General features: G+C 38.4%; 1 long non-coding RNA gene across 1 annotated transcript; it reads right to left on the bottom strand.

Moving 5' to 3' along the window:
• Positions 1-925: 925 nt before the first annotated feature.
• Positions 926-10,158, bottom strand: LOC117283899. Its single transcript, XR_004514926.1, has 2 exons — positions 10,099-10,158; positions 926-4,109 (listed from the first exon to the last, which is right to left on the bottom strand). It is a non-coding gene; the product is annotated as an uncharacterized LOC117283899 (long non-coding RNA).
• Positions 10,159-12,691: the final 2,533 nt, after the last annotated feature.

Raw genomic sequence — 12,691 nt, 5'->3', positions numbered from 1 at the left:
TTTGTCTGTCTCTACCTGGGCCATCTCCATGCCCTGATGTTACAGTGGGCAAGTTGACCACCTTTGCCCTTTGGAGAGGTAGAGTTTGCAGGTTCAGTTTGAACAGGAATGCTCACTTGGTGCCACTCTCAAACGTCCTCACGGCTAGCCGGGTGCTTTATTCTGCTTGAGTCAAGCTCATTTGCATGTTTGTTTGTTTGTTTGTTTGTGACAGGTTCTCACCATGTAGTTGAGACTGACCTGGAACTCACTATGTAGCCCAGGCTGGTCTCGAACTCACAGCGATTCTCCTGCCTCAGCCTTCCGCGTGCTGGGATTACAGGCATGTGCCACCCCGCCTGGCAAGCTCATTTACATGTAATCTATGTTATAATACCCACTCCTTCTCATATGTCACTCGACATGCAAGAATGGACAAATGGTTAAAGTAGTTTATTTTTATAACCAATCTTTAATCACCAAAAAGGAATGGGAGTTCAACCAAGGGTATTATTTATTGACAAAAATTTATTGACAAAATAATTCATCAAAGATTCATGAACAAATTGAAACTGTGAAAATAAAAACTAAAAACCAACCAAGGTAGACAAAGAATGCCTGTGGGTAAGGAGGAGTTTCTATTTTGGTTTGCTCACATTAAGCAACATCACTACAACTAAGGATTTTACTTCACAAAAGGAAACTAAGACGTAATGTTTTAAGTCACTTCAAAGGCTCCTGTGAGACGAGTGTCATATGGGGTAGGTGACTCCATCTCCTGCCAAGACTTGTTCACTCTGGTACCTGTTCCCACAACTTCATTTGCTTCCCAACTTGGACCTGTCTGTTTTCCTTCTCAGCTACCATAACCTGGAGCTCATCTTGTTTTATACGCATGGTCTGTGATTTCAGCACAGTGTTCCTTCCTGTTTGGGCTTGATGTCTGCTGAACCCTTTGGCTCCATGCCCCTGACCTTGGGTGGTTGGTACTCTTGAGTTTCTCTGGCTCCCTTCCCATAGCAAGTGGGGATTCTAAACCACAAAAGAAGACACTGCTTAAAAATGTTTTGCACTTCATTTCAAATATTAAAATAAAATGCAATATTATACTTTTAGAACTGGGAATTTCTTGATTCACTACATATCTGACATTTAGCAAGGAGACATTGTGAATTATTTTCAGTATTATGTAAAAATATTTTGAAACCTGATACCAGCATTGAATGAAAAATCTACTTATAATGTCCTTTTCCTGCCTGATGAACTTGAGGCAGATTTTAGTGGAAATTTTCTATTATAGGTTTCTGGTCTTACTCCAGAGCTTTTGGGTTGCAAATTATATTAGATATTTTATACATAATCATAATTCTATTTACTTGGAGAACTTTTTTCACTATTCCTAGAGGTACATCCTAATATTTTTTCACTTTGTAGAAACTGGCAGGTTTTAAGTAGAAAGATGTCACTTTATTTAAAGGATTGCTGGGCATCAGTAATGACTCCATAGACACTCCATGTAAGTGTCCAGGCAGGACCAAAATGGACTCAAGATTTTAACTTGGGATAGATTAAGATTGCTGCAGTGAGGCATACCCCCAATTAGAAGAGCCAATTCAGAATATGTATGGAATTATCAGCAACGGTAGGCCAGGAAGGGCTTGGCCATGGGGGTAGATTGGAAGAAGGGGTGACGTTACTCACTGTTCTATTCTGTGTGTGTGTGTGTGTGTGTGTGTGTGTGTGTGTCTTTGTGTAAGGGGGACATGTGAAGTTTGTAAATCAGGAACACATTTTGCCATGAGTCTGTTGGACAGATGCGGAATAGATAAATAAAACTTAGTGTAAAGAGAACCAAGTTGGTGTTAGGGGTACACTGATAAAAGAAGAACTATGTAACCAAATCTTTGCTTTAAATGAGTGTCCAGGAAGCTCCTTTGCTAATTCAACTATAACAAATCAGGGGGAGTTTTCTTGAATTGGTTCAGCATCTCCTGTAAATAAACTTCTAGCTCTGTTTTTGAAGAGGGTGGATTCATCTCCTTTAAATGAGCTTCACACTCTGTTTTTGAAAAGCGGGGATTCAAGGGGAGAGGCTGGTGACCTCTAGAGTCCAGATGATTCTTTGAGTCACCACAGTCTGATCAGTTCTCTGAGGCCAAGAGTGAATTTTCCACAACCGGCCCCAGGACACTCTATCATGAAAACTAGCTGGTATTTGGTCTAGTGGCATGTTTGTGGTGGAATGTCTAAATGGCAGGAGAACTCCAGCTGTGGGACCTGGAATATATTTTTGCCATTCTGTGAGGGATCAGAATTCCCATACTGAAAACATATCTATGAGGGCGTGAACTTGATTTTCTTCCTATCATTCAGTAGTCCAGGGTGAGGGTTGGCTAAGAATATGTCTTCCGGGCAAATCATGGTATTGTATCTGGTGGGTAGCATGAAGAAGCGATGATTAAAAAGCAACAGTTTACAAAGTGCTTTCACTTACATTTTCACAATAATTCTGTGAGGTAGGTACAGTATAGAATATTTTTATTTTTATTTTGCAAAGACAAACACCAAAGATCAGAGAGTTAAGTGATTTGCCCACAGTCGCGGTCATCAGTGCCAGGACCTGGATTTGAAGCATGTTCTCTGACTTCACAGCCTGACAGTCAACCATGGGTTACCGGTTTGATGACAAACCAGGGAAGCCATTCAGTAAGTAAACATCTAACTTGTTTCAAAGTCAGGTGGTCTAGAAGTAACATGTTAGTAACTAGCCTCTTCTGGATCACCATGCAAGTTTCCACCATGGAGTGCTGCTTGTTGGCTCTAACCTTGCTGGTTGCTTTATCCTATAAAGGGATCATCTGTGAGCCACCCTGGGATCTCTGGGTGATCAAGGAACAGAGAGAAGGGATTCTCATGGCTGTCATGACACTGCTCTAATACTCATTAGCTTGCTGAATTATCTCACTTCCCCACTGAAATGTAAACTTCTTAGGGCCAAGGACTATGACTTATTCATTGTGGTCCCAGAATTTAATACAATACTTGGCACATGGTGGCTCCTCAATAAACATTGGTTGAATTCATAAGGGGTGAAGGTTTTTTATGTAATGCTTCCCTATTTTATTTGTAAGTGATTACTCGCATGGAATTCATATTTTATATGAAAGTATAAAGAGGAATAGGGCCAATTCACTTATCTTGGTGTTGAGTAGTACACAAAGGCATTGCAATTCTAAAGGGTATTAACATCATCCAAGTGTTCTTTGTTTATAGTGACAAATCTACCAGGTATGGATTCAAACTGGAGGCTCTAAGAATCCAAGCAAAATGTATATATTTGAGGGTCACTGAAGGTAAAGGCAATGCTCTAATGGCATTGAGGAAAGTAGCCCATTTTGGTGAATATGAAGATAATGCTGTAGTAAAATGGAGATAATTTTGTGACAAAAAACACCAAAAATGATTAAACACAACCACAATTGATTCCATAAAGGTTGGAAGAGGTCACTGTCTTTCTCTGTTAAGTTCTGCCAAGGCACGTTTTCCTTGGTCTTCTCTGTCTCCCTGGATCCTTGGCTATCAGACATCCCTAGACCCAGAGTGGGGGTCTTGAATTCTGGGCAAGCAAAAGCTGAGGATGAAACGCTATGGTACAGACTTGGATCTCAGGGTGAGTGCTCTTGACCGGTGCACGTAGGTAAGAAGTCCACTCTCGGGCTAATGGGCTAGCACAGGCAAGACCCATAGCCTGTGGCTGAAAGCAGCAGTTCTTGTTGCTCTGCTGTCAGTAAATCACAGCGAGGATTTCTGATGTCACAACCTGGTGAGTTCACCTTCCTGGAACTGAAGAAGAGTCTTTAATGTAAGGGAGGAGAGAGTAGATCTGCTCACCAGTTTTGGGTACTCAGGATCTAATGGGTCCTGGAATCAAGAAGTGGGAAAGAGATCAGAAGCACTGGTGCTGTTGGAAGTTAGGGGTCATCCAGAGGCCCTCCCAGTTGTGCCGATTGGTGCAGACCATGGCTGGATGCCTGGCTTCTCCAGGTATTACCACCAAGTTTCAAACATGGCCGTAAAGGCCAAGCGTTCCTTCTTTCAGAAATTGTAGTTTCATTCTGCAGGGAAGAGGCCTGTGAGAAAATAAAGCACAAGGTCACGTCAAGGTTGGGTTCTGATAAGACTTTCCGGGGTCCTGACACTAGTTACAAAGCATAGACTCCACTTTAACTGTCCACTGTACACAAGGCCGGTGTGATGGCCGCCATTGCAAACAGCCCAATTTGGGCTTCAGAGGTTTTCTGGCCCTCACGAAAAGCACAGCATCCTGGCTGCTGGTTCTCAGAACCTGTTTCAGGCAGGATGTTGGAGTTGAATCAGGTCTGAATTAGGATACATTCGTAGTTTAGACTGGGTGAGGTCCTGGACACCTTCATTAGGAAATAAAGTCCATGTTTCTCTCACGTGCAGTGTCAATACAGAATTCTTCCAAAGTTGGATTTTCTTGTTTTTGCTTTTGGTTTTTTGGTACTGGGAATTGGACTCGGGTCCTTGTGCTTGCAAGGCAGGCCACCAAACCGCTGAGCTAAATCCCCAGCCCCTAAAGTTGGATTTTCTACACAGTCACACACGAAATCCTGGGGCCAGATCCCTGAGATCTTGCATCTCAGATCTTGACTTTTAGTAACCAGTTCCCGGCCTTGTGTAAGCTTTAAAATTAATTGATAATAAACTTATAAAACTTACCAAAGGTATAATCAACCCAATTTGATATTGTAAAATGCATTTTAGACTGGCCATTTTTGTATATGCTCTCTAATAAGAAACTTCTCTCTTGAAAACTAAGAGTAAGGATCCTATTTCAGCCATTAAGTAACAGAAGCATAACTTTATATCACAGCAGAAACCTTGGACATGGTGCAAAATGGGACTCTTAACTTTGGTCAGTCTCAGAATGGACTATATCCTCATCTCCGCACCCTCATTGGGGAAACCTGTGCTGTGCTTTTTGATGCGTTCACGGGTGTTATAGAATTTAGAGAAGACCGAGTTTCTCCTAGTGTTAGCGGACTGATAGTACTTACCAGTTAGTTAAATATGCAGTTACATTAGCAGTGCAAATGATTTGAGTTGCTACTCATAGAAATTAACTCTAACGACCTTAGATAACATCAGAATTTTCCAGTGAGCTCTAAGAACACTAATTCCCCAAGCTTGTTTTTGTTACTAAGCAGATTTGGGAAATATTTAGTAACTTCTATCTCTCTTGAAGACTTAGATTATGCAAGTTCTGACAAATTCTGTGCAAAGTAATTGTATTTCACTATGTTTAACTCAGTATGTTCCTAGTATTTCAATGTGAAGGTTTATCAGCATCATATAGAACTGATCCTACATTCAATAAATTTTGGGAATTTTGGACTAACAAATAAAATGGAGAAATATTCATTTCAAAATGTTGAACACTTTCTCCATCAAAATAAAAAGAGTTAAACAATTATTACTGCTTCATTACTATGTGTAAAAATTAATGTAGGCATTTTGGAAAGAAGGAAATGTACTCGTGTAAGACACAAATCATTCCATTACTAGGCTAATAATCTGGTTAGGAAGATACTTCTACCATACATAAAACAACATCAAACATTACTCAGTGCAATTTGATCTTCACTAATTTCCTCTAGGTACTTAGCTAAGTAATGCAGACTAGTATATATAGTAGCTGCAGAGAGGAAGACCAAATATTAGAATAATGAAAGAAGAAACCATGGAGAACATAGGACTTATTTTGTGGGGCAACAAAAATTTTGAAAGGTTGAGGGCACTTTGATTGAGGGCAGGAATAGCCCTTTGGCTCCCACAAGCAGGAAGTAAGGCAGCAAACAGTACTTTGGTACATTTTAATCATTTAATTCTAACATATCTTCGGGCCTTCACACTTAAGATCAGAACATTATAGAAGTGTAGTTCTCTTTCTTCATCCACTGCATCTTATTCATGGGAGGGCTTCAATAAATATTTGTCGACTATCTAAAAAATTATAAAGCAGAAAATTGTCAACATTAAAATGGAGTTTGCATCTGAGAATAATGTATAGTTGGATGCGTGGTGGCACACTCCTATAATCCCAGCTTGGGAGGCTGGAGGATTGCCATGAGTTCAAGGCCAGCCTGTCTCAAGACCAAACCAAACCAAACTAAGCAATGAATGATGGACTGAGGAGAATTAGGGTGTCTAGGCGTTGCACACCAGACTGAAGAGTAGGAAAGGGGAAATTAGTGAGGATTTTTAACAGTAGTGGATAGAACTTTTGAAAGCCCTAATTATGAAAAAACAAACTGGCAGCGACATACAGGTTGGAGTGAAGGAAAGATGAAATGATGGTCAGCTGAAATATTGTTAAAGCAATCTCATTTTGATGAAATGAGGATCGAGAAGCAAATTTGAAGCATTAAGTGTGTAAGGATGAAAAGCACAAGTAGTTTGACTTCTATATATCTGGCTGATAAGTAATTCAGTAGAAATATGAGTCAAAGATTATTTTAGTGTAGTAATATCTAAAATTTAGCACATGATTGCTATAAGTGGTACCTGGCACTTTGGGTAGTCACTCATTTAATCTCATTTATTCCCCACAATTCTGGGATTTGGAAGTGATTGGCAGCTCAGTTTTGCTGAGAAGATTCAAAGTTCAGAAATTTCCTCCAAGTTGCACTGTTCACAAGTAGCAGTCAGGATTGAGCTCGGTCCATTTCCAGAGCCAGTGCTCTTGGCCACAGTGCACCCTGGATGCAGAATGAATGTTCTTTCGACAGACAGAAATATTAGATGAAGAGATTGGTTTTTGGCCATTTTAATTTTGAGGGGATCATGAAATACATCATTGGAAAGGATGAGCATTGTCCCTGTAATAGCTAAAGTTTGTCTTAGAAAATGCCAAACTTTTCACACAGTCCAGTAATGTATTGCTTAAAGTGCAGCCACATCGGGGGTGGGGAGGAGGCCTTCTCTCGGGGGAAGGTGGAATATGGGGTGGGAACAGAAAACGCCTATTACAAGCCACCCAAGATCATAGCCCGAAGTTGCTACCCAAAGACAAGTGGCAGCTTGCTAAGAACAGCATGACATTCAGGAGTAGACAGACTGACCTTAGCGCTTGGAAAAGCTGCACAGTGAATGGCTTGCCCCCGTGCCCCCGGATTCTAAGGGCCACACAAAGGCTGTGTTGCACTTTCCTTCCTCTTGTCCCTCAGTCTCTGAGGACAGAGGACCTGTCCGGCCAGGAAACAACCACACAAAGCTCATGGGGATTAAATGCAGTATGATTACTGTAGGGTTTCTTTTTTCTTCATAGTTCTGTTTCTAGTCTTCAAGAAAGCCTGTTTGCTTTTGCTATGGTCACATTTACACTTTGCAGTGATTGAAATATTAATGAGAAGAAAGTATGCAAAAAGGTGTAGCCCCACACAATCATACAGTGAATTCCTGTGCCACGTGAAAAAGAGCAGTTTTAAAGGAAGAAAACACTTGGGCCAGGACTGCCAACATTTGAAATTGTTACTCATGCTTGATTTTCTTTCTTACTTTTCTTTTTAATGACTTTTTCTTTGAGGTTTTTTGGAAAAATCCATGGTAGGAACGATCATGAAATAATATAATTTGATTTTATATTATTACTGCGCATGGTATCAGGGTTGGATGCAACTGCCCTCAAACTCTCATTTGTTTGGAATTATTAATTATTCTGTGCTGAAGGAAAAAAGAAACCAAAACAAAGGAAAAGCCTGTAAATGGGTTTCCGGATCACTGTGGCACTGTGGTGTTTTTTTTTTGTGGTTGGGGGGGAATTGGGGACCGAACTCAGGACCTTGCACTTTGGAGGCAGACGTAGTGCCACTGAGCTACATCCCCGGCCCTCACTGTGGTTCTTTAAGGCTGCAGAATTCTGTTGTGTCTGAAGAGGACTTGGTTTTCCAGCTTTCAGTGATGACTTCTGTCCAGGTGTGGAGCAGTGTCGATGCCAGGCCTTTGCAGCAGGGTTTGGCACAGTACGCTAAGCAAACCTGACACCCTCACCTACACAAACGTGTCTTTGGCGTACGTCTTTGAAAACTTTAGTTTTTAATCGAACGTCAATTTATAAAAGTAACATTTGAGAATTGCAATGTGTAATGAAAGAATAGCAGTAAATATTTACAGAGGCAAAATTAACGCAATCACAGCAAAGCAAAAATTTAAAACTCTAAGGTAAGCAAACACTAAGATAAATATAGAAGACATATATGCATTGTACAAGCTACTACTGAATTCTTCCCTTAGGAAATAATATTGGCACTTGGAATATAGATTCCTATGCACAGGAAAAAAATATTGAATGTGTACTTTATAATAACCATTCTTGATAATGAAAATTGAACTAAAGTCTAAAAATCTTGCACCGAAGTTCTTATACAGTATTTCTAAATTTTCTAATTAGAAATATCTATTTGACAGTTCTTTCTGGTCATTTCTTCTCTCTTTTTCTGCAACTTTGTCTCTTCCCATTTGGTAGTAACTTACTTACCTTAAATCCAACATAATTTAAAGGCCATTCCATTGCAGGACTATAGTATATTCGGGCTTGACATTACGTTTTCTTTCTCTAGAAAATTTGTGCAGACATTAAACACTATGATGCCAGTGGGATAATAAAATTTGAGAGAAGGGATTTATCAATTTGAATATATTTAAGGATGCATACAGCCAAAATTTGAAAACATTCCTTTCCAAGATAGTATTCACATACACTCAAAAAACATTTCTTTTGTTCCTTCAGCTCTTTGGATCATTTACATCATAATTATGTTTTTGTTTATCATATAAACTCTAACTTGTTGGGGAAATTTGACCAATAATTTTTGCCTTGAGATGTATTAAACATGCACAAAACATTGCAAGTAGAAATTGAAATTCTCTCATGCTTTGTAAGTACAAAAGGTACATTATAAATACTGCAGTAAAGATGTTAAAGCAATGCACAATTAGATTTTGATATAAATACTAAACATTATTTAAATGAAAACTGCAGTAAGTTTATTCACTTGGAACTTTGGGCTTTTGTGTTTGTACATGTTTTCTTTTCTTTTTAGTTCTGGTGAGGTAAAGTGATACCTCATGAAATCTTTCTTTTGAATGTACAATGCACATCACACACACACACACACGCACACACACGCACGTACTCACACAGAGTCAAAGTCAATGGCAGTGGGTGGTTTATGTGAGGGCTGGTGTTGACGCCCTCTCCCAGAATAAGATAAATGTAAGTGGCAGAGAGCTCCTGGGGTCGCTGAACTCATTTTGTATTCAGCACTCTGCCCGGCCCTCTCTCATCTCTCTCTCCTTCTCTTTGTATGTTCCAGCCTACTTGAGTTTCTTTTTTCTTTTGTAGAACTTGGTTCTTTTGATGTGTTTCAGGGCACGCTCTGCGGCAAAGAGAACTTCCCAGGATTCGGAAACATAAACGCACAGGTCTGAAACAGCTACTGTACAAGGAGCCCGCCAGCACCAGGACAGCGCGGGGCTTTCTCTGCCCTTAAAATGGGAAAACCCTCGGGCGGGGGGCACAAGAAGGCACTGTATCCTATATGCACGATTTAAAAAGATACAGACTCTAAAATGTAATTGCAAAGTAAGCAGTTGGTGTGTTTTCAACCTGGGTTGCTCTCCTGATACGAATTTAACCTGAGATATTCCCATACGATTTTATATATTCCTTACTTCAAGCAAATCTCTCCTATGATATAAATGTCTTTGTTTTACTGAAATTGTGTATTAACATAGCTGAGAAGTTTTTGGTAGCACCTGATCCTTAGCTATCCTATTTCTCACCAATAGTTTCCATTTCAAACGATACAAGAAAGTGCAGTGCTTTAACTTTTTTTCTTGTTTATAAAAATTGCAAAAAAGAAAAAGGCACTGTAAGTACTATAAAGCTACTGTTAGAAGGCACCATCTATATTATTAGAAAGCCTAGATAGAAGGAGTTAATTATTTTATACTCCAGTATTTCTACTTTTAAAAATTAAAGAATATTTAATTAAACAATGTTATATTTTATTTAAAATATCTTTGTTTACTCACATATCATACTTTATATGACAAATCTTTCAGGACTAGGTCACTGAATTAGAACTTGGAACTGAAAATAAAAAAAGCAAACAGAAAATAAGGAAAAACAGTGCAGTTTATACAAAAACAAATACATTTAACTTAAAATTTTCAAATTTAAAATGATAGTTAAATTTAAATTTTGCCTAGGTCTCTAAGAGAACCCATTTATTCTTAAAATTAAAACAACTGGAGAAGCAAACAATTAGAAATTTGGTATTATTTTGTTTGCCCTAGAAAACCGGTCTATATAAATCACATGCAGTATTGACTTTTGTCTAAACAATTTAATTTACTGTACATGTATTGCCAGGCTTACTCAACAAATTGTTACTAGTCTAATAATATATCTCGGAAAAATAGAAATTTCACCAGCAACAATTATTTTCAACTACATTTGATTCAGTAAGTCCCGTGAATACTGATGTGTGTTTGTGGGGATTACATTCTATTCTCAGGAAATAATCAGCAATATCACTGAATTAACTCAGCATTTCCCAACTTGTTTTATGCATAGGTAACAAATTAGCCAGTTCATTGCCACAATTCCTTTTAACTTTGATATCTATAGCCTCAGCTCTAAAAGAAAGAGAAAAAATGATTCAATTACTCAAATATTGGTAAAATACATATTTTTCACAACAATATGGAAGATTATTTTAGCAAACTGGCAATAATTATAAAACAACCCTTATGCCTACAATGTATTGAGTTTCTTCATCATGTAACTGAGTTATTATTTATGAATATGATGCAAATATCTAATAACATTAGAAGTTAAACATTGGTATCAAATAATATGAAAAATGTTTCCAATATAGTAAAAGTTAGGAACTCATTATTCATTTAAATACATTAAATGTCATCTGAAAAGTTTAATGAAGACCATTTTACTTCAAACCCAAATCTTTAACACAATACACACAGAAGAACACAAAAGAAGGACATTTTCTCTTTTTTTGGTCTTTTTAAATTCATCATAAAGTAATCCTATTTCCTTCCTCAGTGTTATATACCATTTCCAGAATTAGAAGTTTCCACATTGAGCCTGAATTTGATAAGTCACACAGGTGCAAGTCAGGTATTGCAACGCTTTTCCACTTTATGGCACTGGCTGCCCACACAGGGCCATATAACCAGTCTCCTCATGTTTCTGTGTCAGTGAAAGCCACTTTTGAAGAAGCCACACATGGGGCCTCACATTTACCCAGGATTCTGCTATCACACTGCATGGTGCTGATTGTCATATCAAATATTTTAATTGTACTGGTAATGCTCCTTGCTGTGGCTATAATAATTTTTTTAAACCTTTTCCTTCTTTTCTACAGAGGTCTATTAAAAGAGAAATTTGGGATGACAGGTATCAGACTGACACCTACTGTACATAATAACTCAATCCCAGGAAACACCAGTGATTTTATTTTTAAAAATATGTTAGCCTTTTGAAATGGATTGGTGAATCTAGATCTGCCGATATTTCCACTTATTTGACTGACTGCTAAAATAAGACTTTGTAGTATTCCACTGAAAATTACTACAGCCATGTTTACCTGGGGAAATAGATACCTATGAATGAATGTTTTTAAAACAAATGTAGGAATTGGATTACAAATTAGTTGACTGAATTCTTTTTAAAGTAAACTTTTAATTACATAAAAGCTCAGGAGGATATGTAAGTGTTTGAGACCCCACATCTCACTAAATAATATAGATGATTACCATTATTAAGCAAATTACCAGGTAAACATGTAGCATATTTCATTGACCAGACTTATACAGTAGTTTAGTTTTTCAAGCTTTAATTATCAAAGTCCAAAAATTTTGTGTCTATTTATTTTAAAAGTAGTCACTTGACTCAATTTAATATTCACTGTTCCTTTGTTATGGTTCCCACCTCCTTACCCAAATACCCTCTTTAGAGATAATATAGAGATTTTTCACTGAAAACCCAAACCACATATACATAGCAGGCTGGGGTGCAGGGGTGTGGCTCAGTGGGAGAGCAATTGCCTAGCATGTTCAGGGCCTGGGGTTTAATCCTCACTCTTCAAAAAATAAAACAAATCAACACAGAACAACAGGCCCATATTACAGGTTCCACTTGGGCTTTTTGCCATTTCCTAGGTTTCCTAGAGAACATTTAGTTCATCCCTATCATTTTATAAAGGAGAGAGTCTCGAAGCGTTGGTGACGGCTGTCATTCACACTGGAAACAAAGCTGGCCCTCAGTGAGATGTGTGGACTGAAAGAACTGATGGAAAGTCACACATGTGAGTACAATGCTGTGCTGTTTACCACCCTGCACTGCAATGACAACTTGTTTATAGTAAGTGTCATTTGTAGACAATACTTCACGGCCCTGACAATACTAGGAGAATTGTTTGCAGACCCTTTCACTTGTAGAAAGAAGTTAACAAGAGAAATGAGACAGAGAATCTTCAAAATGTTTTGCCCAAGACCAGATTGCAACACAGGGAAATTGTGAGATTTGATCTGTTTTCTGACCCTCGGTGAGAAATCACCCTACCAAACTGCCTCTCTCTCTCTCTCTCTCTCTCTCTCTCTC

Source organism: Fukomys damarensis, unplaced genomic scaffold, assembly GCF_012274545.1.
Source record: "Fukomys damarensis isolate Sample0158 unplaced genomic scaffold, DMR_v1.0_HiC HiC_scaffold_32, whole genome shotgun sequence".
NCBI lineage: Eukaryota > Metazoa > Chordata > Mammalia > Rodentia > Bathyergidae > Fukomys > Fukomys damarensis.
This window is presented reverse-complemented; position numbering and strand designations above follow the sequence as displayed.